Raw genomic sequence first — 24,699 nt, 5'->3', positions numbered from 1 at the left:
AATACTCAATAAACTTTGATGTTATTATTAGTAGTAAAGGTCAGGTTGCAGGGACTATGTACTTGGAAACTTTCCCTGCCCCAGGCCAATGTTGTACCTTGGCGGTTGGGTTGGTGGCCTTGGTCATGAGACAAGGGGGTGGCCAAGAGGCTGCCAGGTGGAGCAGTGACACAAGAGTTACCCAGGATTCATGGGAACACGAGGGCATTGATTTACGACCCTGGCATGGATTTGGGGCTGAGATCTGGAAGCCTAGACCTTCTCCGTGGCTGGTGGCTGTGAGAGACACATATTGCATCATTCTTGTTATTTTTTGTGGCTGGAGCAGAGCAGAAGCTTTTCTTGGTTTGAACAGGAGTCATGGGCAAGGCCAAGCAGAGAAGCAGGACAGCTGTCAGGAGAATTCCGGCTGGAGTGGGCTCAGTGCCCAGGCCGGCAGCCTGTGATAGGGAGGAACACTGCCCACCCATGACCCCACCCACCTGCCCTTGTCCAGCTGCTTGGGAGGAGGAAGGAAACGAGCATTTTCCCACTGCCATTGTGTACCTGACAGGTTCATCAATCTTAGCGCAGCTCGTTCTCTTAACCTCTCGAGCTGGTTTAAGAGGTTCTTTGTTTATAGAAGAGAAAGAGGAGAGGAGAAGGGTCCAAGGGCACAGGGAGGGGAAGAGCCAGCATACAAGCCTGGAGCCTTGACTCCAAAGCCCACCTTCCTTTCATGGCACTGGATAGATCCCACTGGCCCAGCTGTGACATCACCAGCAGCATCTGGCCTACCTTGAATCAACATGTACATGGCCAGCATGGACAGAAATTCACCTAGAGGCAGCCAGCTCCTGACACTGATGGCCTGAAGAAAGGAGAAGCTTAAGCCCAAAAATCCTTCCTGGTTTGAGTATCCCTCGCCGGCTGACCCCATCTTTCACCTTCCGTCCCCCAGGGACCTGGAGAGACCCTTGGCCTGGAGGGGGCAGCCTGTCCCAGTGCCAGCCCAGCAGGCTTGGCCCTTGCAACAATAGCTGGAAGGGCCTTTTGGAGCAAGTACTTCCTGAAGTGCCCAGAACAGCCGACGTCCTGGGGCTCGGGAACAATCACAGCTTACGCCAGCTTCCGTGCTCTCAGGAGCCCCTGGCCTGTTTCGGGCTCTGAGCTCTGGGAGGGACAGGCAGACCAGAAGAACAGGGCTCAGACTGCTCAGAGCCTGGACAGTCTAGGACAGACCTCAGGTTTTCTTTTGTTTTGTTTCTGTTTGTTTGTTTGTTTTCCTTTCACACTGAAGCTGGAGGGAAAATCCTAGATTCCCACTTTTCTATACCCCCCTGTAAACCAACTGCCTCATCCTTGATCTTTGTACTTCTGTCGTCTTTCTTTGGGCTTTGTAAACAAGGAGGGGGAAAAGGAAAAAAAAAAAAAAAAAAAGCAGCCAAGGGACTCCCCTGGTGGCACAGTGGTTAAGAATCCGCCTGCCAATGCAGGGGACACGGGTTCAATCCCTGGCCCGGGAAGATCCCACATGCAGCTAAGCCTGCATGCCACAGATACTGAGTCCACGTGCCACAACTACTGAAGCCGGTGCCTAGAGCCCGTGCTCCGCAACAAGAGAAGCCACCGCAATGAGAAGCCTGAGCACCGCAATGAAGAGTAGCCCCTGCTCGCTGCAACTAGAAAAAGCCAGCGCGCAGCAATGAAGACCCAATGCAGCCAAACACACACACACACACACACACACACACACAAACCAACCATGTATATTAAAAAAAAAGCCAAAAGGAAGAAATAAATTCTGGAATCAGACGATACACTCAGTTATTCATTCAGCAACATTGAATGAAGCCTGCTACATGCAAAACACAATGAGGAACCATCCAGTAATACTGGATTACTCAGTATTTGCTCACTTACATACTTATCTACTCATTTCATACAAATGACATAGCCCTGCCCAGTGCCAGGTGTTGTGGATGTGGTGATGCCTGGGTGGCTTGGGTGCTGCCCAGTGCGGAAGGCAGACAAGTGAAACAACAGTTGAAATACCTGGTTTATGTGGTGAGTTCTGGGAGGGGGAGTATACTGTGGCTACAACCTCTTAGTGGCCTCCCGTTGCTCTCCCATAAAGATGTGCTTTTTCACGGGCTTCGTCTCCTGTCTTCAACTTCCTGCTAGCTCTCTACTTCATCTATCCTGTTTACATTTACACTGCCTGGAAGGTTCCATATCCAAACCTTCGGATCACAGGCGAAACATCATTTACCAGGGGAAGTATTCCCTGATCCCAGACGTGGTCAAGTTCATGTCCCACTGCTACACACTCTCTGGTACCCTTTATTTTTTATTTATTTATTTAAAATTTTTTTTTGCGGTACGCGGGCCTCTCACCGTTGTGGCCTCTCCCGCTGTGGAGCCCAGGCTCCGGCTCACGCAGGGCCATGGCTCACGGGCCCAGCCTCTCCGCGGCATGTGGGATCCTCCCGGACCGGGGCACGAACCTGTATCCCCTGCATCGGCAGGCAGACTCTCAACCACTGCGCCACCAGGGAAGCCCTGGTACCCTTTATTTTGATTAGTGTCGATCATCCCATTTAGACTATAAGCTCCATGAAGCCAGAGGTCATATCTATTTTCCTTATTATTATACCTCTGGCACTAAGTATAGTCCCCAGGTTAAGAAGCCAATAAATATTTATCAAATGAATGAATAAACAAAAACACAGCACAAGATTAAACTCTTAGACAGGGAGAAGCTACTCCTCCGTGTTCTCTAAGTCAAAACAGCAGACCCGAGACCCCGTTCCTTTGCTTGGACAGCAGTGTAATCCAGGGGTCCCCCAAGCCCCGGACTGCAGACCGGTACTGGTCCGCGGCCTGTTAGGAACCGGCTGCACAGCAGGAGGTGAGTGGTGGGCGAGCGAGCGATGCTTCATCTGCAGCTCCCCATGGCTCCCCATGGCTCCCCATGGCTCACCATCACTCGCACTACAGCCTGAACCATTCCCCCCTGCCCCGTGGAAAACTGTCTTCCACGAAACCGGTCTCTGGTGCCATAAAGGTTGGGGACCATTGGTGTAATCCATCCATCCTGCTGTAATGAACTGCAGGGCTGATTAAGAGCTTATGAAAATGTTGAAACCCTTGGCAGCCTTCATTTCCCTCCATTTTTGCCATGACTCAAAGCACGGGAATTTGTCAGGAGAGCTTTCAGAGAATACCCACATCCAACGGTGGAAACCTTAGAAGAATGGAGTGCAGGGAAACGTCCCTTGGTGAGGGATTAGGGGGGCTCTGGACAGGTTTTCAAAGGCATATGGAGACAAGACGTCAGTGTGAGCTTGTTTCTCTGACAGACTCTGAAATGCTTTTAACCAGCAAGCTTCCAAGAGGCTTTTAAGTGAAGAGTTTAATGTTGTAAGTTTATAAATAAATGGATGTTTGTGGTGACTTCACTGTGGTTCATGTGACAGGGTAAACTGCGGGAAGAGGAGATGACACCTTGCATCAACAGCTCAATTGCTTCTTCTGCCTCTTGGTTCAGTGGGCAGGAGGAGAGAGAGTCCTGAATGAGGAATCGGGAGACCTTTCTTTCTCATCCTAGCCTTGCCTCTGATGAGCTGTGTGGCCATGGGCAACTTCATAACAGTTCTCTGCCTCCATTCCTTCATTTGCTCAATGAAATTAAAAAAAAATACCCTCATCAAAGTGTAAAATTAACTTACAAGTTAATTAAGTAACAAATTAAGTTAATTAAGTAAGAGTCTCTAGAACTTATTGAGTCCTTACTGTGTCAGCACTTGTATAAACTCCGTTGATCTTTACAGTGGCCTACAAGACAGATTTTACTATTATTGCCCCCATTTTACAGATGAGGACACTGAGATACAGAAAAGCTAAACACCCTACCTTACCCAAGGTCACACAGCTGGTAAGTGGTGGAGCCAGGATTTGAACCCAGGCTGCCTGGCTCTGGAATCAGTTTTAAGGACTGTGCTATACTATATACTGTCTTTCTAGGTAGGGGGTGCGTGGCTTGGGAAGAGCTTTAAGAAGAAGAAGACCAGTTGCTTCCTGGCTGGCCAGGATCTCAACAGAGTCCTCAGTGGGAAGGAGAAGTGGGGAGTGGCAGCCAAGGAGAGATATTATTTCTCTATGGTAACTGCCCCCTCTGGAAGGTGAGTTTTCCGTTTTTATGGTTAGTATTGGGGAATAAGAGTGCTGAGACTCTGGGCTGGGAGACAGATATGGACTTGAGTCCAGGCTTGGCCACTTGATATGTGACTGTTAGGGTGAATTACTAATCTGACTTTCGAAGCTCACCTGAAAAATGGGACTGTCAAATGGACCTAGAGATTATCATACTAAGTGAAGTAAGTCAGATAAAGACAAATATCATGTGATACCACTTATACGTGCAATATGAAAAAAATGATACAAATGAACTTCTAAAACAGAAACAGACTCACAGACATAGAAAACAAACTTATGGTTACCAAAGGGGAGAAGTGGGGGGAGGGATAAATTGGGAATTTGGAATTAATAGATACACACTACTATATATAAAATAGGTAAATAACAAGGACCTACCGTACAGCACAGGGAACTACATGCAGTATCTTGTAATAACCTATAATGGAAAAGAATTAGAAAAAGAACACACACACACACACACACACACACATATATATATATAACTGAATCACTTTGCTGTATACCTGAAACACTGTAAATCAACTACATTTCAATTTACAAAATGGGACTGTCAAGGTTATAGGGTGTTGTATGGATTACATGAGAAAATGGCTGGCACATAGTGGGTGTTCAATGAGTTTCTTCCCTCACCTTTTTCTCATAGCCCCAAGAAGATGAATTTATTTAGTGTCAGTCACACCTTGAAACTGGTTTGGGATATGTTTATTCTCTGGGTTCTTCAGAGAAGCTGCATTTGTCTATTAAAGAGCAATTTCCTTGACCTTTGGTATAAGACAGGTGACCATGTCCTGTGAGGTTTTAGCCTTATTAGGGGTAGGGTCTGAGCCACATTCCAGTGATGAAGTGGAAATGGACATGAAACCATTGGATTCCATATACTTTTACTGAGCACCATTTCCGGGCTAGGTGTCTGAGCCCAGGAATTTTGCTGTTCAACTAGGAAGCCAAGTGGCTGATTGGCTGTGCCCTTAGGTGTGAAACTTGATGACCAGGGTAATGCTTCCTATTAAGGAAGCAGGAAGCCAGGATCACTGGCAGATAAACCCAAGCCAATGTCCATGATGGCAATTTGGAGTCATTTGCCAGAGGGTCCAGATGCAGGTTCCAGTGAAGTCAGGAGGACTAGGGATTATACATAAAAATTTAAAAGCTGGGTTGGATCTGGAGAAGGTCAAGATCCAAGCGGGGAAGGTTCTAGATAAGGCCAAGTAGATATATGTAACCTGAATTTATGGAAAAGAGGTACATGGCCTGTGAGTGCCAGGTGCTAGTTTAAAGACAGAGGGCGGGGATGGGGCTCAGGTGGTATATTCAGCATTGGAAGATAGCCTGATAAAACCTGAAATTCCCTGGCCACAGCAGCTGGGGGTAGGGGGGCAAACATTCAGGTGGGGGGATCACATTGGGACAGGAAGGAAAATGACTTTGGTTCTGTCCCTACCTAGGTGGTGATAATAATATTTGCATGTATTGAACATTTACTGTGGGCCAGGGGCTGTGAACATGCAATCTCCTTTAATATCCACAGCAAGCCTGCAACTTTAAGACCTATTTTCTACATCTTATAGACAAAGAACTTCTGGAGTTCAGGAATATAAGATGACTAAGTGTTGGTCAAATATTTAGAAAACAGGAGGGCTGGACCAGTGATTTCTGACTCCTTGGCTTCCTCTCTTGGCATGTTTTCTGGGCTCCTGTGCTTCCTCTATCCATACCCCTTCTTTTCCCCTGGCCAGGTCCTAGAAGTCCCTTGTGGTTTAACTAGTAACCAGAAAATTTGCTGGCTGTTGCCATTTCTCCCACTTGGAGGTTCTTAACAAAGAGCTGGTGTGCCTTTTCTCCCTCTACCAAGTTGGCTACCTGATCTGAGGACAGCTTCCCCTACTAGTGTTAGGATTTTAAGGGGGTGCAAATTTCCTGCTCTTAGGATAGAGCAGGGGTCCCCAACCCCAGGGCCACGGATCAGTAACAGGCCATGGTCCATGGCCTGTTAGGAACTGGGCTGCACAGCAGGAGGTGAGCCGTAGGCGAACGAGCAAAGCTTCATCTGTATTTACAGCCGCTCCCCATTGCTCGCGTTACTGCCTGAGCTCCACTTCCTATCAGATCAGCGGTGGCATTAGATTCTCATAGGAGCTCAAACCCTACTGTGAACTTTGCATGCAAGGGATCTAGGTTGCGTGCTCCTTATGAGAATCTAATGCCTGATGATCTGGGGTGGAGCTGAGGCGGTGATGCTAGCACTGGGGAGCGGCTGCAAATACAGATTATCGTTAGCAGAGAGGTCTGATTGCACAGAGACCATAATGAATCAATTGCTTGCAGACTCATATCAAAACCCTATCAGTGAGTGACAAGTGAAAACAAGTTCAAGACTTCCATTTATTCTGCATTATGGTGAGTTGTATAATTATTTCATTATATATTACAATATAATAATAATAGAAATAAAGTGCACAATAAATGTAATGCACTTGAATCACCCTGAAATCTTTCCCCTCCCCCCAGTCCATGGAAAAATTGTCTTCCAGGAAACTGGTCCCTGGTGTCAAAAAGGTTTGGGACCTCTGGGCTAGAGGACCCTTGAGTAGCACCATATAGAGTCCCTCATGAGCATGATCAGTCAGCTGACAATTAATGGCATTTCAGGACAAAATCTTGAGACGTGTTCTTCTCCCAATGAATGATGTCCTTGCCCACTGGGAAGTCATCTCCATTGATGCCTGTTTACCTATGTTCTGCAGCATTCATCCCAGGGCTCTGGAGGAAGCCTGTCTGTCCCAGTGTCCTTGCAATATTTTACTCAAGGTCTTCTGGGTTATGCAAACAGAACACCTCAGGCAATGTTCTAATGGCCACTTAGAGGTGGGAAGGAAGATTAGACTCCCTTATTATTGGGCAGAAAAGTGTAAGACTTGGTCCATGTCCTCAAGGTGTTGATACTGTCATAGACACAGGTGGATAGAACATCAGAAACAGCCATGTGGTCAGTCTTGTCCCCCATCCTCTCTTCTAAGTGTAGGGCCTGAAGGCTAGTTTTGATATCTGCCTGATTGTTGAAGGTGATTCCTTCCCTCTACCTCATTCACTCAATATGTATTACTTGAGGTGTCTAATATGTGTCAGGGAATGTTCTAGATGGTAATCATATGAGATAGACCCTGCTTTCACAGACCTTGCAGTTCCATGGGGGTGACTGATATGAGAATAGGCAATTACCAGTATGATAAGCACTCTCATCAGGGAGTAGAAGGTGTTATAGGGACTCATAAATGGAGCACCACTTAATGAAATCAGGGAAGACTTCCTGAAAGAAGTAACAACTAAACTATGCCCACACTTGTGAGGAGTTGGTAAGGAGTGAAATTTCCATGAATTGTGTCATCAAGGCTTGAACATTTTCTTACTCCAAAGGGGATAGCCATACTAACTGTATAAGTTGAGATTGAGCAGAAGTTTTAAATAAAGATGAAAAATTCTAATTAAAGACTCATGTAAAATTTTTAAAAAGGTCAAAGTTCCTTTCTTCCATCTCCCTCACCCTTAGGGCTGGGAAGACCCACCTGGGTATGGTTAAATTTTTGAATCCTGATTGACACTGACTAACAAGAGGATGTTTAAAACAGGGGGTCCCCAAGAGGTGGAGAGACTTGAACCCTGGTCATGCAAGGGTAGGATTGTATTTCAAAGGTGATACAGTAAGGCAGAGGCATAGCCACGAGAAACCTCACATTTTGCCTGGGACAGAGTAGACCTCCATCCTCCTCCTATGCTTTACACACACATACACTCCAGATGGAATGTCCTATATGATGACTCAGAGTCATTAATAACATGACCACTTGTGCAGCTCCAAGATTAGACAGCCAAAATCCAAGAGTCTGTTGTTCTGAAGTGGTGCTGGGTGGGAAGCACTCTCTCCAGAGACTGGGGCAGGGTATGACTTGCCAGAGGAGGGTTCATAGAATGTTTAGACTGTGACTCATGAAGGTCGTAGATGAATAAATAGCTCTCTTTCTGCTGTGACTGTTGACAGGGCTGGTGACAGCTTACCTTTGCAGTTGCCAAAAAAAAAATCTGACTCTGATTTTTGACAAGTTCAACTTTCCTAACCAGCCAGACCCTTCAGAGGGACCACCTTGAACAAAGACCTGGCCAAATGCAAATGACAATGAAGCAATGGGTGATCTTTAAAGGCATGAAATCAGAAAAGCAGACATCTCCTCCCAGCCAAAGAAGAGTCATCACTGGGAAGGGAGGATTGGAGGAAGAAAGTTTTCTCCTTCCAGGATTGGGGGATAGTTATCTTGATTCTTCATGTGACTAGTTGGCCATAGACTACCACTTTGTTAACAGTCTTAGAGCCTCATGATTCCAGTGAGAAGAAAAGTGGTCCTTTTTGGGGAAACGACTATATAGTTTAGGATATATTTGGCTACAAGTAACAAAAAATCTGACTGATAGTGGCCTAAGCCTAAGATGTCTGACTATCTCATGTAACAGGAAGACTGGAGGTAAGTAGTCTAAAGTGAGAACTGCAGCACAATTGTGTCATCAAGATGCCAGGAGCCTTTCCATCCTCCATACATACATAGGTCACTGATGCTTCTGGTTGCCCCATGGCTGCAAGATGGCTACCATATCCCCAGACATCACAACAATATTCGAAGATAGAAAGGTGGTAGGGGATAGGGTTGCAGCCCTGGTCAGGAGGAGATTGCTGAGCACTAGAGCTGTAGTGGAATAAACCCTGGACCAGTTGCCCTGTCATTGTGTGACCCTGGACAAAACATGTCTTCTCTCTGGGCACCAACATTTTTCTTCTCAGAGTGAGAGAGAGAGAGAGAGAGCGCGCGCGAGAGAGAGAGGTGGTGGTGTGGGCAGGAATTTGTTTTTTTAAAGCAGGAAATGTCCCCTTTGTTTTATTTCCCAAAAGAAATATCACACTGAAGTCTGATTTCAAAAACATAATAGTGGAGGGGCTCTGGCTGAAGCAGATGCACACCAAGTTTTTGTTGCTGTCATAACAAATCACCACAAAGTTAGTGGCTTAAAACAACGTGAACTGAGTATCTTACAGTTCTGTGGGTTAGCAGTCAGAGGGGTCTCACTGGGCGAAAATCAAGGTGTTGTCAGGGCTACATTCCCTTCTGAAAGCTCCAGGGGAACATCCATCTCCTAGTCTTTTCCAGCTTTGAGAGGTGATAGTTCTAGGCTCATGGCCCTTCCTCCATCTTCAAAGCTAGCAACATGGCCTCTCTCTGACCATCCTTCCATAACCACAGTTCCCTCTGACCACAGCTGGGAAAGATTCTTCACTTTCAAGGCCCTATGTGATTAGACTGGGCCCATGTGAATAATCCTGGGTAATCTCCCCATCTCAAGGTCCTTAACTTAATCGTACCTGTAAATTCCCTTTTGCCATATAAATCAACATATTCACAGGTTCTGGGGCTTAGAACATTGACATTGTTGGGGGTGCCATTATTCTGCTTACCACAAGTCAGGGGGAGAAAAGTGGAGGGGGGGTAGGAGCCTTTCTCTCTGGCTTTCCCTTCTTGAGCAGCCCTTGCCCACACAGTGTCCCCTGGTGCCCTAGAGCAGAGTTAAGGATACCAATGGTCTCTCATTTCTCCAAAGAAGACATACAGATAGCCAATAGACACTATCTGAAAAGATGCTCAACAGTGCTAACTATTAGAGAAATGCCAATCAAAACTATAATGAGGTATCACCTCATACCATTGAGAATGGCCATCATTAAAAAGTCTATGGGGAGGGGGAAGGATAAGCTGTGACAAAGCGAGAGAGAGGCATGGACATATATACACTACCAAACGTAAGGTAGATAGCTAGTGGGAAGCAGCTGCATAGCACAGGGAGATCAGCTCGGTGCTTTGTGACTGCCTGGAGGGGTGGGATAGGGAGGGTGGGAGGGAGGGAGATGCATGAGGGAAGGGATATGGGAACATATGTATATGTATAACTGATTCACTGTTATAAAACAGAAACTAATACACCATTGTGAAGCAATTATACTCCAATAAAGTTGTAAAAAAAAAGTTTACAAATACTAAATGCTGGAGAGGGTGTGGAGGAAAGGGAACCTTCCTACAATGTTGGTGGGAATGTAAATTGGTACAGCCACTATGGAGAACGGTATGGAGGTTCCTTAATAAACTAAAAGTAGAGCTACCATGTGATCCAGCAAGTCCACCTCTGGGCATATACCCAGACAAAACTATAACTCAAAAAGATACATGCACCCTATGTTCATAGCAGCACTATTTACAATAGCCAAGATATGGAAGCAACCTAAATGTTTATCGACAGATGAATGGATAAAGAAGATGTGGTACATATATATATACACAATGGAATATTACTCAGCCATAAAAAAGAATGAAATAATGCCATTTGCAGCAACATGGATGGACCTAGAGATTATCATACTAAGTGAAGTAAGCCAGACAGAGAAAGACAAATACCATATGATATCACTTAAATGTGGAATCTAAAAAATGATACAAATGAACTTATTTACAAAACAAAAACAGACTTACAGACACAGAAAACAAACTTACGGTTACCAAAGGGGAAAGGAGTGGGGGAGGGATAAATTAGGGGTTTCGGAGTAGCAGAAACAAACTACTATAAATAAAATAGATAAACAACAAGGTCCTATTATATCGCACAGGGAACGATATTCAATATCCTGTGATAAGCCATAATGGAAATATATATCTATATGAATCACTTTTCTGTACACCAGAAACTAACACAACATTGTAAATCAACTATACTCCAATAAAAAATAAAACAAAAGATCTCAATGGTCTCTAAGATCTCTTCTGGCTTGAACGACTGGGCTGAATAGCTCTATGACCTTGGAAAGTTATTACCTCTCTGTCCCTCCATTTTCCCAGATGCAAAATGTGGACAATAAGTCTGTCTACCCAACAGAGCTGTGCTGAAGTTAAAGGAAACAATCTATGCAAAGCACTTAGCTCAGTGCTGGCACACAGTCAATGTTCAGCAAACGTTAGCTAGTTTCGTTATTAGGTGCCTAAAGGTCCCTTTCCATTCCAATATCTGGCTCCACCACCCCAATTCAAAATGTACCTGCAGCAGATGGGATGAAAAACTGGTTTTCCTGGGTCCTTTAGCCACCATACTGAAAATTTTAAAGTGTTTCAGTTATTTGACCTCAAAAACAAAGTATATATTTGTGTCTCTGGGGTTAGTGATATTTCTTCTTTTGAGCATCTGGGGAAAATGGGAAATATGGTGGGTACCAAGGAGAATGGGAAGGCTGGGAGATAGCAGGGGTCTGCTCACACCAGAAGGCAGTGTGCAGGCTCTGGTGTCTATTTAGGAACATATAAAAAGGGCTGAGGCTACGGCCATGAGACAGCTTATGAAACACAAACACCAGGGAAGTTTACCAAATAGCAGGCTCGAATTTTATAGCTTCTGGAAGAAGCAATACATTCCAAATGACAATAAAAATCTGGTCTTCTAAAGGTACACAGCCCCTCGGTTTGAAGAAATGAACCCACAGGAATGTCCAAGGGAGGGATCATTCCTTCTCAAAAGATACATCTCCCTTCTCTTGTCTCCAAAACCTCACAGTGGCATCTTGAGCTAGAACTGCTGGGTGTCCAGTGGCAGTGACCTTCAGTGGACTCATCTTCTCTGATTCGGTCATACCACTTGGAGGATTGTACCCCCTAAACCAAAATGTGGAAAAATTTTATGCACAAATATACTAGTTTCTGTATATACAACAGTCCTAAATGGAAAGCATCTCAAATTGGCTGTATTAGGAGAAAGACTTAGAAAATTACAGCACATCCAAATAATGGAGTATAAGGGAGCCAACGCCCACAAGAAGCTTTGCATAACCTGAGGAACTGCTTAGAGCAGTTAGAGCATGTTAACTGTAATCTAATCCCTGTGTTTTTAGGAAATATATCAAAAATTTTCTTTGTGCTTGTTCCCAGGTGTCCAGAGTATGGAAAAGGGATTCCTCCTTCTTATGACTGTTTTCCTTTATTTTCCATCTTTTACAGCCGAATGAATAGCATAGTGTTTAAATACATTGGGTATGAAGGCAGACTGTCTACTGACCTGCCTCTTGACCTCTCTGAATCTCAGTTTTTATTTCTGTCATGTGGGGATAATAATCATCCCTAGTTTGTAGGATGGCCCTGAGCATTAAAGAGATAATCCAGGTGAAGGGCTTTGTACCCTTTTGAAGGGCTTTGACACAGCACTTTGTACATAGTCAGTGCTCAAGGGATGCCAGCTGCTGTTTCTATTTTCAGATTACAAAAGTATCTCCAACAAAACTCAAAACTGTAAAAAGAGGAATATATAGTTTGCTTTCCTGCCTTTAGTTCAGTCAAAGACTTACCCCAAAGGGTTATTTAACAAACATTCTTTTTTCTGGTCCTTAATTACCTATGATATTTTGGGAAGCAGCTAAATAGTCAGCAGCTGAAAGCCTTTTGAATGAGAATACTCAGCTCTTCTCTTTGGAGAAAAATCTAAGACCCTGGCTTTTTCTTCATCTGCCAACAACTCCTGCTCTTCTACTTTCTCTAAGAGTCAATTCCTGTCCCTCAATACTTTTGGGAGGTCTCCCTAGGTGCTCATCTGTGTATCTCCCAATTATATCAATTTGGCTGCACATAACAGAAAGCTGATAGGAGAAGTGTAAAGGAGTGTATTAGTGACTTATTGCTGCATAACAATGTGTCACAAACTTAATGGTCTAAACAACACACATTTATTAACTCACGGTTTCTGTGGATCAAGAGTCTGGCATGGCTTGGCTGAATCCTCTGTTCAGGGTCTCACCAGGCTGCAATGAAGGTGTCAGCTGGACTACATTCTCATCTGGGGGCTTGTCTGTGGAAGAATCCACTTCCAAGCTCACTCAGGTTGTTGACAGAATATATTTTCTTACAGCTGTAGGACTGAGGGTCCTGACTTCTTGCTGTCTAGAGGCCATACTTAGCTCCTAAAGTTCACTCACAGTTCCTAGAAGTCTCCCACAGTTTATAGAGGTTTTCTGTAGTTCCTAGAAGCCACCCATAGTTCCTGGCCATGTAGGCTTTTCCAACATGGCTGTTGACTTTATTAAGTTAGCAAGGAGACTATCTATAGCAAGTCCGCTAACAGGGTGAAGTCTTTATATAACCTAATGTAATCACAGAGGGACATCCCATCACCTTTGCCCTATTCTATTGGTTAGAAGCAAGTCACAGGTCCCACCCGCGTTCAAGTGGAGTAGATGGGAACCCCAGGACCACTCGCAAGTCTGTCACCACCACAAGGAAGGGGACTATTTTCTCATGGTAACAAGAAGGCTTACACAGGGAGATGGGGGTTGAGGAAGCATCTCCATTTCGCCATTCACACCCAGGCTCTTTCCTTCTTTCTGTTTTACCATTGTTTATCCTTTTGATCATAAGATGGGTGCTGCTCCTCTAAGCTTCACATCCTCAGGAGGCATGAAAAAGGACAACACACACATGCCCACTAAGCACGAGTATATCAGTAAAACAATAGATTCCCAGAAACCCCACCCACATGCATGTGCATTGCCTCTCATTGACCTCATCAGTATCACCTGGTTGTGTCTACTGCACAGGCCATCGGAAAATAGATACATTTTAATGAGCCATATCCATGGGACCCCAACAAAATGAGTAGTATCTGCCACAGACATTTTCAATATGTGGCCACATGGGTTAAAAGCATCCAGGGAGGGCTAGCCTATGAATAAGAGATAAAGCTTGGATAAGAGAATTCATGAAAAAGTCTTTGCCCAGTGCCTGGCACATAACAGCATCAGACAACGTTGCCTCTGGACTCCCTTCTCCCCTTTGTTTTCTCTGTTGCCCCCACTTCTGGGTTTGAGCACTCCAAGCACAGCAGCACCTTCAGAGTTAAGCACCCTGACATGCAGGCCAGGCGTGTCTGCCTTCGGAGCCTCAGAGGAAAACTGATGAGGGAGGAATGTAATAGCTGCAGCTGGAGCCCTGCCAGGGGACCAGCAACTGCAACGCCCTTATTTGCTCTGGGGAGGAGCAGCTTGGAAACTTTTTATGAGATTCCAGAAGCAGCAAGGTCATCAGTTTTATGGGCATCCCGCTTCGTTTGTAAATACAGCCTTTGAATAAGAATGTTTGGGCCCCTTGACAAGAACAAGGCTGATGACCAGGGGACAATCAAATAAATAAAAGATATTCTGTTGCCCATGACCCCGAGGCATCCTGAGTAACCTTAGATCCCTGACAAACTACAAAAACAAACCAGTCGTACCTTCAGAGAACTTGATTTCGCAGTCAAGCCCTTGTGTGGGTCTGAGGCAGGTGATCTGATTTGTGTGGTCACAGGCGTGGCAACACATGTTTACCATCGCGCTCATTTTCCAGCCAGCTGCAAGTGTCTGGAGGAAAGCTCGTGGTCAGGCGTGTTTGCTGTGATAAAGTCAAGGCCGAGGAGGAGGGCTGTGTCCTAGGCAGCCTCCGTGTGTTCTTGTCAATAGGAACCAGCGCCTCCAAGGACACCTGGGCCTCTTTCTCTAATTGCTCACTGGACCGTGGCTTTTCCTGCAGCTGAGTTTACTAGGCTGGGCCCAGGAAACACTCAGCCTTCACTGTCTGGCCAGCTTCCAGGGAGGCCTCCGATTGCAGTTGGCTATGGTGACAGGGTCACCCTCTCTTTGGGCTTCTTTGGGCCACGAGGTGGAGGCAGGAAGTGGTAGGAAGGCAGGACGATATTTTTCATGAATGGACAAAACTCTCCTTTATAGGCACAATTCCTGGCCCCTGGTACATTTTTTTTAAATTTAAGATCATGCTTACTTTATTTTTATTTTTTCAAATTAATGTTTATTGGAGTATGGTTGATGTACAATGTTGTTAGTTTCTGCTGTACAGCAAAATGAATCAGTTATACGTATATATATATCCAGTCTTTTTTAGATTCTTTTCCCATATAGGCTATTACAGAGTCCTGAGTAGAGTTCCCTGTGTTATACAGTAGGTTCTTATTAGTTATCTATTTTATATATAGTGGTGTGTATGTGTCAATCCCAATCTCCCAAGTTATCCCCCCACCCCATTCCCCCTGGTAGCCATGTTTGTTTTCTACAGCTGTGACTCTATTTCTGTTTTGTAAGTTCATTTGTACCATTTTTTTAGATTTCAAATATAAGTAATATCATAGGATATTTGTCTTTCTCTGTCTTATTATGACAATCTCTAGGTCCCTCCATGTTGTTGCAAATGGCATTATTTTTTGACCTTTTTTATGGCTGAACCCTGATACACTTAATGAATATTTGTTGAATGGCTATTTGTTGAAGAAATGAGTGATTTTAGTTATTTAATATTTACTGAATGCCTATTATTTGCCAGGGGCCTAAAATCTGATGACACAATGCAAAACTTGACAGGATATGAACTCTCTTGGAACTTGAATTATGGTGAGAGGACAATAGCAATAACAAATAAGTGAGCAAGATAATTAGAGAGAGTGATAAATGCCCTATGAAGACCAGAAGGTAGGATGACGAGGGAGAGGATGTTGGGGATGGAGGGTTATTTTATTTATTTATAAAGATTTTTTTGATGTGAACCATTTTTTAATGATGAATTTTTATTACTTTTATTTTTTTGATTGATTTATTTAATTAATTTAGTTTTGGCTGTGTTGGGTCTTCGTTGCTGCGTGCAGGCTTTCTCTAGTTGTGGCGAGTGGTGGCTTCTCTTCGTTGTGGTGTGCAGGCTTCTCATTGCAGTGGCTTCTCTTGCTGTGGAGCACAGGCTCTAGGAGAGAGGGCTTCAGTAGTTGTGACACACGGGCTTAGTTGCTCCGCGGCATGTAGGATCTTCCCGGACCGGGGCTCAAACCCATGTCCTCTGCATTGGCAGGCGGCTTCTTAACCACTGCACCACCAGGGAAGCCTGATGTGAAGCATTTTTAAAGTCCTTATCGAATTTTTTACAATATTGCTTCTGTTTCATGTTTTGGTTTTTTGGCCATGTGGCATGTGGGATCTTAGCTCCCTGACCAGGGGTTGAACCCACACCCCCTGCATTGGAAGGTGAAGTCTTAAGCACTGGACCACCAGAGAAGTCCCTGGAGGGCTACTTTAGACTGGGGGGGAGGGCTTCCTTCCTAAGGAGATGATATTTGAGCTAAGACTTGAAAGGTGAGAAGGCACTTGTCATGAGATATCTGGGAATGTGTATTCCTGGTGAGATGGAACACACTTCTAGAAGGTGGAAGGCAGACTGACCACAGGAGAGTGAGGAAACTGTAGTCCAGACATCTCAGCTGAGGAGGGGGCTCATCTTTCTTTTAGAGCCTGGGCAAAGATGAGGAAGCAAAAAAAAGTATCAGGAGCAGGGGTAAGAGGTGGTGTTGAAAACAAGGCATTTAACTGGAAGTTTACCTGTGTTCAGAATAGGTGGCTCGCCACGCTTGCCTAAGGACTCCTGGCAGCTAAGCTCTGTGCCCAAGGCAAGCAAATTGAAGTGTGGTGCTCTGAAGACATTGGATAGCCCTAGAGAAATGACTGCCCTGCTGAGGAATTTGGGGGATCCCCCAGTGTGATGGTAGCTTCCTGCCTGATCACCCTAAGGGGAAGACTGCTGGTTGGTTACAGACTCACCAAGGTACTCAAAGCAGCTATTGATTGCCTTCATTGTAAATATGAATAATTTTAATCTTTACTCGACTCGTGGACAACACTTGCAACATAAATGAATGAATGATATTGCCACTTATTAAATTCCTGGGCTGTAAAAGCCTTGCTTAGAGCCTGTCAGAGTTGAGGGGCATCCTTGGGAGACAGAGAGGTCATTTGGCCTTACAAAGTCTGAAAGCCTTCAAAGTTGTTTTTTTGTTTGTTTGTTTGTTTGTTTTTCCATTACCTAGAAATTCACAGATAGGATTGCAAGAGGAAGACGTTTAGTATACATCTTTAAACTTATGTCCCGTTACTGAACCACAATGCCTGAAATAGAGTATGAATTAATATATGACATAAATCCTGCAATTAACCTTTGATTAGTATAATTAGAGTGCATCGTATTTTTGAGTGTTAAAAATGTAACATTCTTAATATTGACATAACATAATTTAAAAAACTATTTTAACATTATTTTTTAATTTGCTATGAGCCTCAAGAAATGGAAATGTCTTGGACAACTGAATCATCTGGATCAGAGTTTGAAGGTACCCCAAAGCATCATTATATATTTGCTGCAGTTTCTTGGGTGATTCTCTCACTTAGGGCTAGTTCCACTTGTGTTGAATTTTACTAGTTTACCACTCAGAAGAAGTCCTTATATCTGTGGTCATGGAAAATCCTCATTGTTAGATAGAGCTAATAATATGGACAATATTACCAGACGACTGGAAAGAGCATTGGGCGTCCTCAGTATTCTCTTGGAGCACTTGCTATGTGGTAAGAGTAGTCCTAGGTAATAAAGATGTGGAATTAAAATGGTATTAAAATGTAGGAAATGATAAGTCTAGGAGGGTCAGAAGGGTGAAGGGTGGAAGACTATTGCATGCCCATAGAAGCCCTGAACTTTTCCTGAAACTCAATGCCAGCTTGATGCTGAATGCCTTCTGTAAAGACTTCCAAATGGACTTTTGCTGGCTTCCCCATCATTACTGCCAGTCAGTTAAAATCCTACCCATTTGTCAAGGTCCATCTAAATGCTCCATTTTCTTTGAAGCTCTGTTTGAATGCCCAGATGGAAGTAATCACTCCTTTCTCCATGTTCTCATGGTGCCCTTAATTCATTCTTTCAACCTCTCTCTCCCCACTCTGGTGGGCACTAGTATTTGTACCACACTTTGTACACAAAGTAATTTCCTGCGCATTTTCTCATTTAATTCTCAGCAACACTGTGATACTAAGTATAGGGATACAGAGGCCCAAACACTTGAGGTTGTTAGTAGATTGGCTTCATAAATTATATTACTAGCCAGACAAAATCATCTGAGATATCTAAAATTCAGTAGCCCAAGAATGCAGGATTCGTTTAAGAGTTAGACAAAAAAAGACATTCACATAGCTTTAGATTCTACGACATGAAGACGTCTATAACATTAGATGGAAGAGACCTGCAGAGATCTTAGGAGCCAAAGAAAGTTTGTAATCTAATCAAGAGATCAGGCTGAGTTGGAGTTTCAGACATTTGTGAGTAGACATTTGTGAGGCAGGATCAGGGTTGTGTATAACTTGAGTCCCAAGATGTGACCATGCCCCTTTTGAAGTTATAGATTCATTGACATAACCTCTAAAAATAGAGCTCAGGATGTCATACCAAGGTTACCAAAATCTCTGATCACAAGCAATCCCAAGAATGCTGAGATGGCAACTCCCATACTTCTTGGGATGATTTAATAGTTTTAATAGTTTTCTTAGTTTTTGTGAAAAGCACCACCCAGGGAGCTCAATCTTTTGTCCAGGCAAATAGCTCTGTGCAAAGCAATTTCAGTTAACAGGGGTACAATTGCCTTTCTTACTGGGCAAACGTCCTTCATTCCCTGGAAGTTTTAGATTACACATATACATGTTTAAAATAATCAGAACTAGAGTATAAACATTTTTGTATTAAGAAAGAGGTCACATTTGCTATTCTTATACACTTATAATGTTTAAGAAAATTTGGCATATTAAAATTATATTCTTGTAATTCTAATTTAAAAAGTATAATTGACAAATTACTGAGACATCTTTAAGTGGAAATTCATGTCAATCACATTTATAAGCATAATTTATTAGATTGACTATTTGGGAATATTTGTTGGTCAGACAACTGATATTCTTAAAATGAAAAATTGAATTTATAAACGCAGTTTCAACTGTTTGAAGAAATTCCATTGTTAGTTTGCAAATGTAACCAATCATTGGTGAAAGGCTCGTTAAAAGTGACTAAGAAAAGTGATGCTTAAAATTTGCTCCACTTATAAATAGAAAAACAAGATTTGTAAGTAGAACATAAAACCCACGGAGAAGGCTTCCCTTGTGGCGCAGTGGTTGGGAATCCGCCTGCCAGTGCAGGGGATGCAGTTTCGACCCCTGGTTTGGGAAGATCCCACATGCCGCAGAGCAACTGGGCCCATGTGCCACAACTACTGAGCCTGTGTGCTGCAACTATTGAAGCCCATGCACTGAGAGTCCGTGCTCCACAGCAAGAGAAGCCACTGCAATGAGAAGCCCACGCGCCTCAACAAAGAACAGCCCCACTCGACGCAACTGGAGAAAGCCCATGTACAGCAGCAAAGACTCAATGCAGCCAAAAAAAATAAATAAAAGAAATTAAAATTAAAATTAAAAGAAAAACAACCCAAGGAGAAAATATATTTTTAAATGTGTAACTTTAATAAACTGACCATTAACTTAAAAATACAAGATAGACTTAGTAGTCTTTTCAGTACATAGAACTCACTCTCAGGGCATCTGAATAACCTAGATTCACAGAGGTGACCTGTCTAAGGTCACATGGCTAGTAAGTGGCACAGTCACAACTTCAACTCAGTGTCTAGATCCTGTATCTTTCAGTTGAACTCTGCTGTCCTTCTTGACTGCTTTTTCAGCTCCTCTTTTATAGCCCCTGTGATACTTTGCCTTGCATTTGGGTTATTTATCTGTCTTATTTTGACTACTTGCCTCTCCCCAGCTGCCAACATAGGGTCAGGTATGGGGTAGAAGTGGGAGGAACTCAATAAATGTATTGGATTCAAATTGTTATAGGCCATAGACAGCCTCTGAGAAAGGGTGGCTGGGGTGGGGGAGGCATATAGAATGTTATCTCTCTGTGACACTGTTTAGCTTTAAGAGGGTCTGAGTCTACAGCCCTGGACTCTAGGGGCCCAAGCTCTGATGAAGTGGATATAAATTAATTCCATGCGGTTTGCCTTCTTTTTTCCTTTTTTTGCGGTACGTGGGCCTCCCACTGTTGTGGCCTCTCCCGTTGCAGAGCACAGGCTCCGGAAGTGCAGGCTCAGCTGCCATGGCTCATGGGCCTAGCCGCTCTGCGGCATGTGGGATCTTCCTGGACTGGGTCACGAACCCGTGTCGCCTGCATCGGCAGGCGGACTCCCAACCACTGCGCCACCAGGGAAACCCCCTGTTTGCCTTCTTTTAAGATTATTTCCATGGATATCCTTCAGTGTCTTCCCACTGCTCAGGGTAAAGACCAAAAAGCCTTTCTAAGCTTAATGGGACCAGTATGGTCCAGCCCAAGCCCACCTCTCTAGACTTTTGCTCCACTTGCTCTGAGGGTGCAACCTTCATTTAGTTCCCTGGACAAACCAAGGTCTTCCCCAGATGAAGTCAGGTTTCTAGTTAAACACTTACAGCTTTCTGAAACTCTCCTTCACAGAACTTCCTGGAGGTTGTAATGATATATTTCTGTTTGCAGCTATTTATTTGATATCTGTGGAAGGCCTTTAGTTCTGGGCACCTTGCCTCTTATCTCCACCATTATGCTTATTGCATAGCAGGGGCTTAACAAATGTAGGCTTTTATTATTGTTATTATTAACATTTAATAATGTCTGTTTTCACAAAAAGATGGAGAGACATACCATGTTCTTGGATTGGAAGAATCAATATTGTGAAAAGGACTATACTACCCAAAGCAATCTACAGATTCAATATAATCCCTATCAAATTACCAGTGGCATTTTTTACAGAATTAGAACCAAAAATCTTAAAATTTGTATGGAGACACAAAAGACCCTGAATAGCCAAAGCAGTCTTGAGGGAAAAAAACGGAGCTGGAGGAATCAGGCTCCTTGACTTCAGACTATACTACAAAGCTACAGTAATCAAGACAATATGGTACTGGCACAAAAGCAGAAATATAGATCAATGGAACAGGACAGAAAGCCCAGAGATAAACCCACACACCTATGGTCAACTAATCTATGACAAAGGGGGCAAGGATATATAATGGAGAAAAGACAGTCTCTTCAATAAATGGTGCTGGGAAATTGGACAGCTACATGTAAAAGAATGAAATTAGAACACTCCTTAACAATATACACAAAAATAAACTCAAAATGGATTAGAGACCTAAATGTAAGACTGGACACTATAAAACTCTTAGAGGAAAACATAGGAAGAACACTCTTTGACATAAATCACAGCAAGATTTTTTTGATCCACCCCCTAGAGTAATGGAAATAAAAACAAAAATAAACAAATGGCACCTAATGAAACTTAAAAGTTTTGCAAAGCAAAGGAAACTACAAACAAGACAAAAAGACAACCCTCAGAATGGGAGAAAACATTTGCAAACGAATCAATGGACAAAGGATTAATCTCCAGAATATATAAACAGCTTATGCAGCTCAGTATTAAAAATACAAACAACCCAATCCAAAAATGGGCAGAAGACCTAAGTAGACATTTCTCCAAAGAAGACATACAGATGGCAATGAAGCACATGAAAAGTTGCTCAGCATCACTAATTATTAGAGAAATGCAAATCAAAAGTACAATAAGGTATCACATCACACCAGTTAGAATGGGCATCATCAGAAAATCTACAAACAACAAATCCTGGAGAGGGTGTGGAGAAAAGGAACCTTCTTGTGCTGTTGGTAGGAATGTAAATTGATACAGCCACTATGGAGAACAGTATAGAGGTTCCTTAAAAAACTAAAAATAGAATTACCATATGACCCAGCAATCCCACTACTGGGCATATACCCAGAGAAAACCGTAATTCTAAAAGACACATGCGCCCCAATGTTCATTGCAGCACTATTTACAATAGCCAGGTCATGGAAGCAACCTAAATGCCCATCGACAGACGAATGGATAAAGAAGAAGTGGTACGTATAAACAATGGAATATTACTCAGCCATAAAAAGGAATGAAATTGAGTCATTTGTAGAGATGTGGATGGATCTAGAGACTGTCATACAGAGTGAAGTAAGTCAGAAAGAGAAAAACAAATATCATATATTAACGCATATATGTGGAACCTAGAAAAATGGTACAAATGAACCAGTTTGCAGGGCAGAAACCAAGACACAGATGTAGAGAACCAATGTATGGACACCAAGGGGGGAAGGTGGCAGGGGGTTGTGTATGGTGGTGTGATGAATTGGGAGATTGGGATTGACATATATACACTAATATGTATAAAATGGATAACTAATAAGAACATGCTGTATAAAAAAATAAATAAAATAAAATTCAAAAAAATGTGTCCTGGGGCTTCCCTGGTGGCGCAGTGGTTGAGAGTCCGCCTGCCGATGCAGGGGACACGGGTTCGTGCCCCGGTCCGGGAAGATCCCACATGCCACGGAGCAGCTAGTCCCGTGAGCTATGGCCTCTGAGCCTGCGCGTCTGGAGCCTGTGCTCCGCAACGGGAGAGGCCACAGCAGTGAGAGGCCTGCGTACCACAAAAAAAAAAAAAAAAAAAAAAAAATGTGTCCATTTTGGGGACAAATGAATGAATCAATCAATAAAAAAAGGAAGGATCGATTTTGTGGTGATCATTTAGACTGGCCTGATCTCTACTCAACTGGAAAGGATTTTAGATGAAATCTTATCAGACAGATAGGGGACATGATGTCTGAGATCCTTCCAGGCCAATGAGCCTTTTGCTCCAGAAATGCTGTTTGTCACTTTGCTTTAGCCATTGTTTTTATCATTCTTATGGGGAACTCTGTGTGTGTGTGTGTGTGTGTGTGTGTGTGTGTGTGTGAGACAGAGAAAGAGACATAAGATAGAGACAGGGAGACACACAAAAAGACAGAGAGAGACTGAGGTAGAGACAGAGAGACAGAAAGAAAGAAAGAGATTGTGCTGGCATGCAAGGTGATGGGAAATGACCCAGAAAGGCCCCTGGAAACGACCGTGGTCTCCCTTCTTGCCTCATTCAAGCAAGTGAGAGCTCATAGCTCCTTTGGCAGGGAGTAGGCCAGCTGAAAAATGTCAGGCCCCCTAACATCAATGAATTTTGCATTTCCAAATAATGGGTTTATGATTAAACCCCAATAACTCAAATGCACACTCTGTGAAGAATTCCAGTCTCAGCTGGTAATTCTTGTTCTCTTGAATCCCTTCCTCCCCTTTATTTTTTGAATCTATGCCTCAAAATCCCTCCGATTCCAGCCATAAGTGGGGAGTTGATGCAATTTTCTAATGACAGGGAGACATGTCCCCATGATAGTGAAACCATCCTGAAAATTGTAGGAAAATACACTAAAGAGCATGAGGCTGGAAAGGCAGACAGATTCTCTAAAAATAGGCTGTAGGATCCATGCTTTCTTTCTCTGGGAGACAGAGAGACTGGTGTAACACTGACCTCTAGCTGGATGGAGAGAGTGAGTTCAGCTGGTGCCTTCTACTCCAGTTGTTGGATGTTTGGCTGATCTGAAGTGAAAAGAGAATATTTGGAAATTTTCTCTTCCTTAAGAATGTTTCCTGCATTCTGCCTGTCTTCTCCTCAAATGACAATATCATCGTTTGTATAGTATTCTCAACATGCTAGGCCTTATGAGTTTCCATATTAGCTCTAATTATTCCCAACGACCCTGTGAGGTAGGTGTTATTGCATCCATTTTCCTGGCAGGAAAACTGAGGCTCAGAGAGTTTTATAACTTGCCCCACACATACTCTTATGAGCTGGCTGAATCCATATTCTAAATCAGGTTTGTCAACTCCAAAGCCTGTCCTGCCTCTCCTGACTCTGAGTCTGGCAGAAGCCCCAGGGAGGGTTTGGGTGTCTGTTCCACTCCTCGGGGCCTGTTCTTTGGGGAAGGTCTCTCAGTCACTGTGCTTATTTATTCTGCTTCTACCTGACTAATTCCTGTTTATATTCAGAAGCCCGGCTGAGCCTCCTTCCATATACGTCAGTCCCTGTAAAAGCAACCATCTGTCTCCCAGGCCCTTGACTTTCTTGGTGATAACATCTTCATTTTCACAGACTGAGAGCTCTGTTTTAAGCCATCGGGTGACTTGTTAGTAGTGAATCAATAAAGCTACCCAATCATGGCCTCACATGGAATTTGAAAACCCACTGGGGGTTGAAATGTCCAAGAAAGTGTAATTCTGTTTATTTCTGTTTATCTTTCTCTGTGTGTTTTTAAGATGTTCTGGTTGAGATTTTTCTGGTTGATGGATGGGTTTCAAGCTAACTGTTAACATGGCATTGGGGATAAAATGCTGGAAAAGAGTTTCATTCTCACCTTGATGAAATGATTCAGCTGAGCATGTGGGTGGTGAGATGGGTACAGAAAGAGGAGTTTTGAAATAAAAATTTTGTTTCTTTAAAAAAAGTATTAGCTGATGTAAAGACTACTATTGCTTACGTAATGAAGTGTTTCAACTTTCCATGGTGGGGAGTCCCCTAGCACATATCTGGGTTATCCCACTGATGTGGCTAAGACTTTTCAGTGGCTTGCAAGCTAATGGCCTTTGTCTGGGTTGCTTTGTTCC

Source organism: Mesoplodon bidens, assembly GCF_964165515.1.
Source record: "Mesoplodon bidens genome assembly, chromosome: 7".
NCBI classification, from domain to species: domain Eukaryota; kingdom Metazoa; phylum Chordata; class Mammalia; order Artiodactyla; family Ziphiidae; genus Mesoplodon; species Mesoplodon bidens.
Note: the sequence above shows the minus strand (reverse complement) of the source record.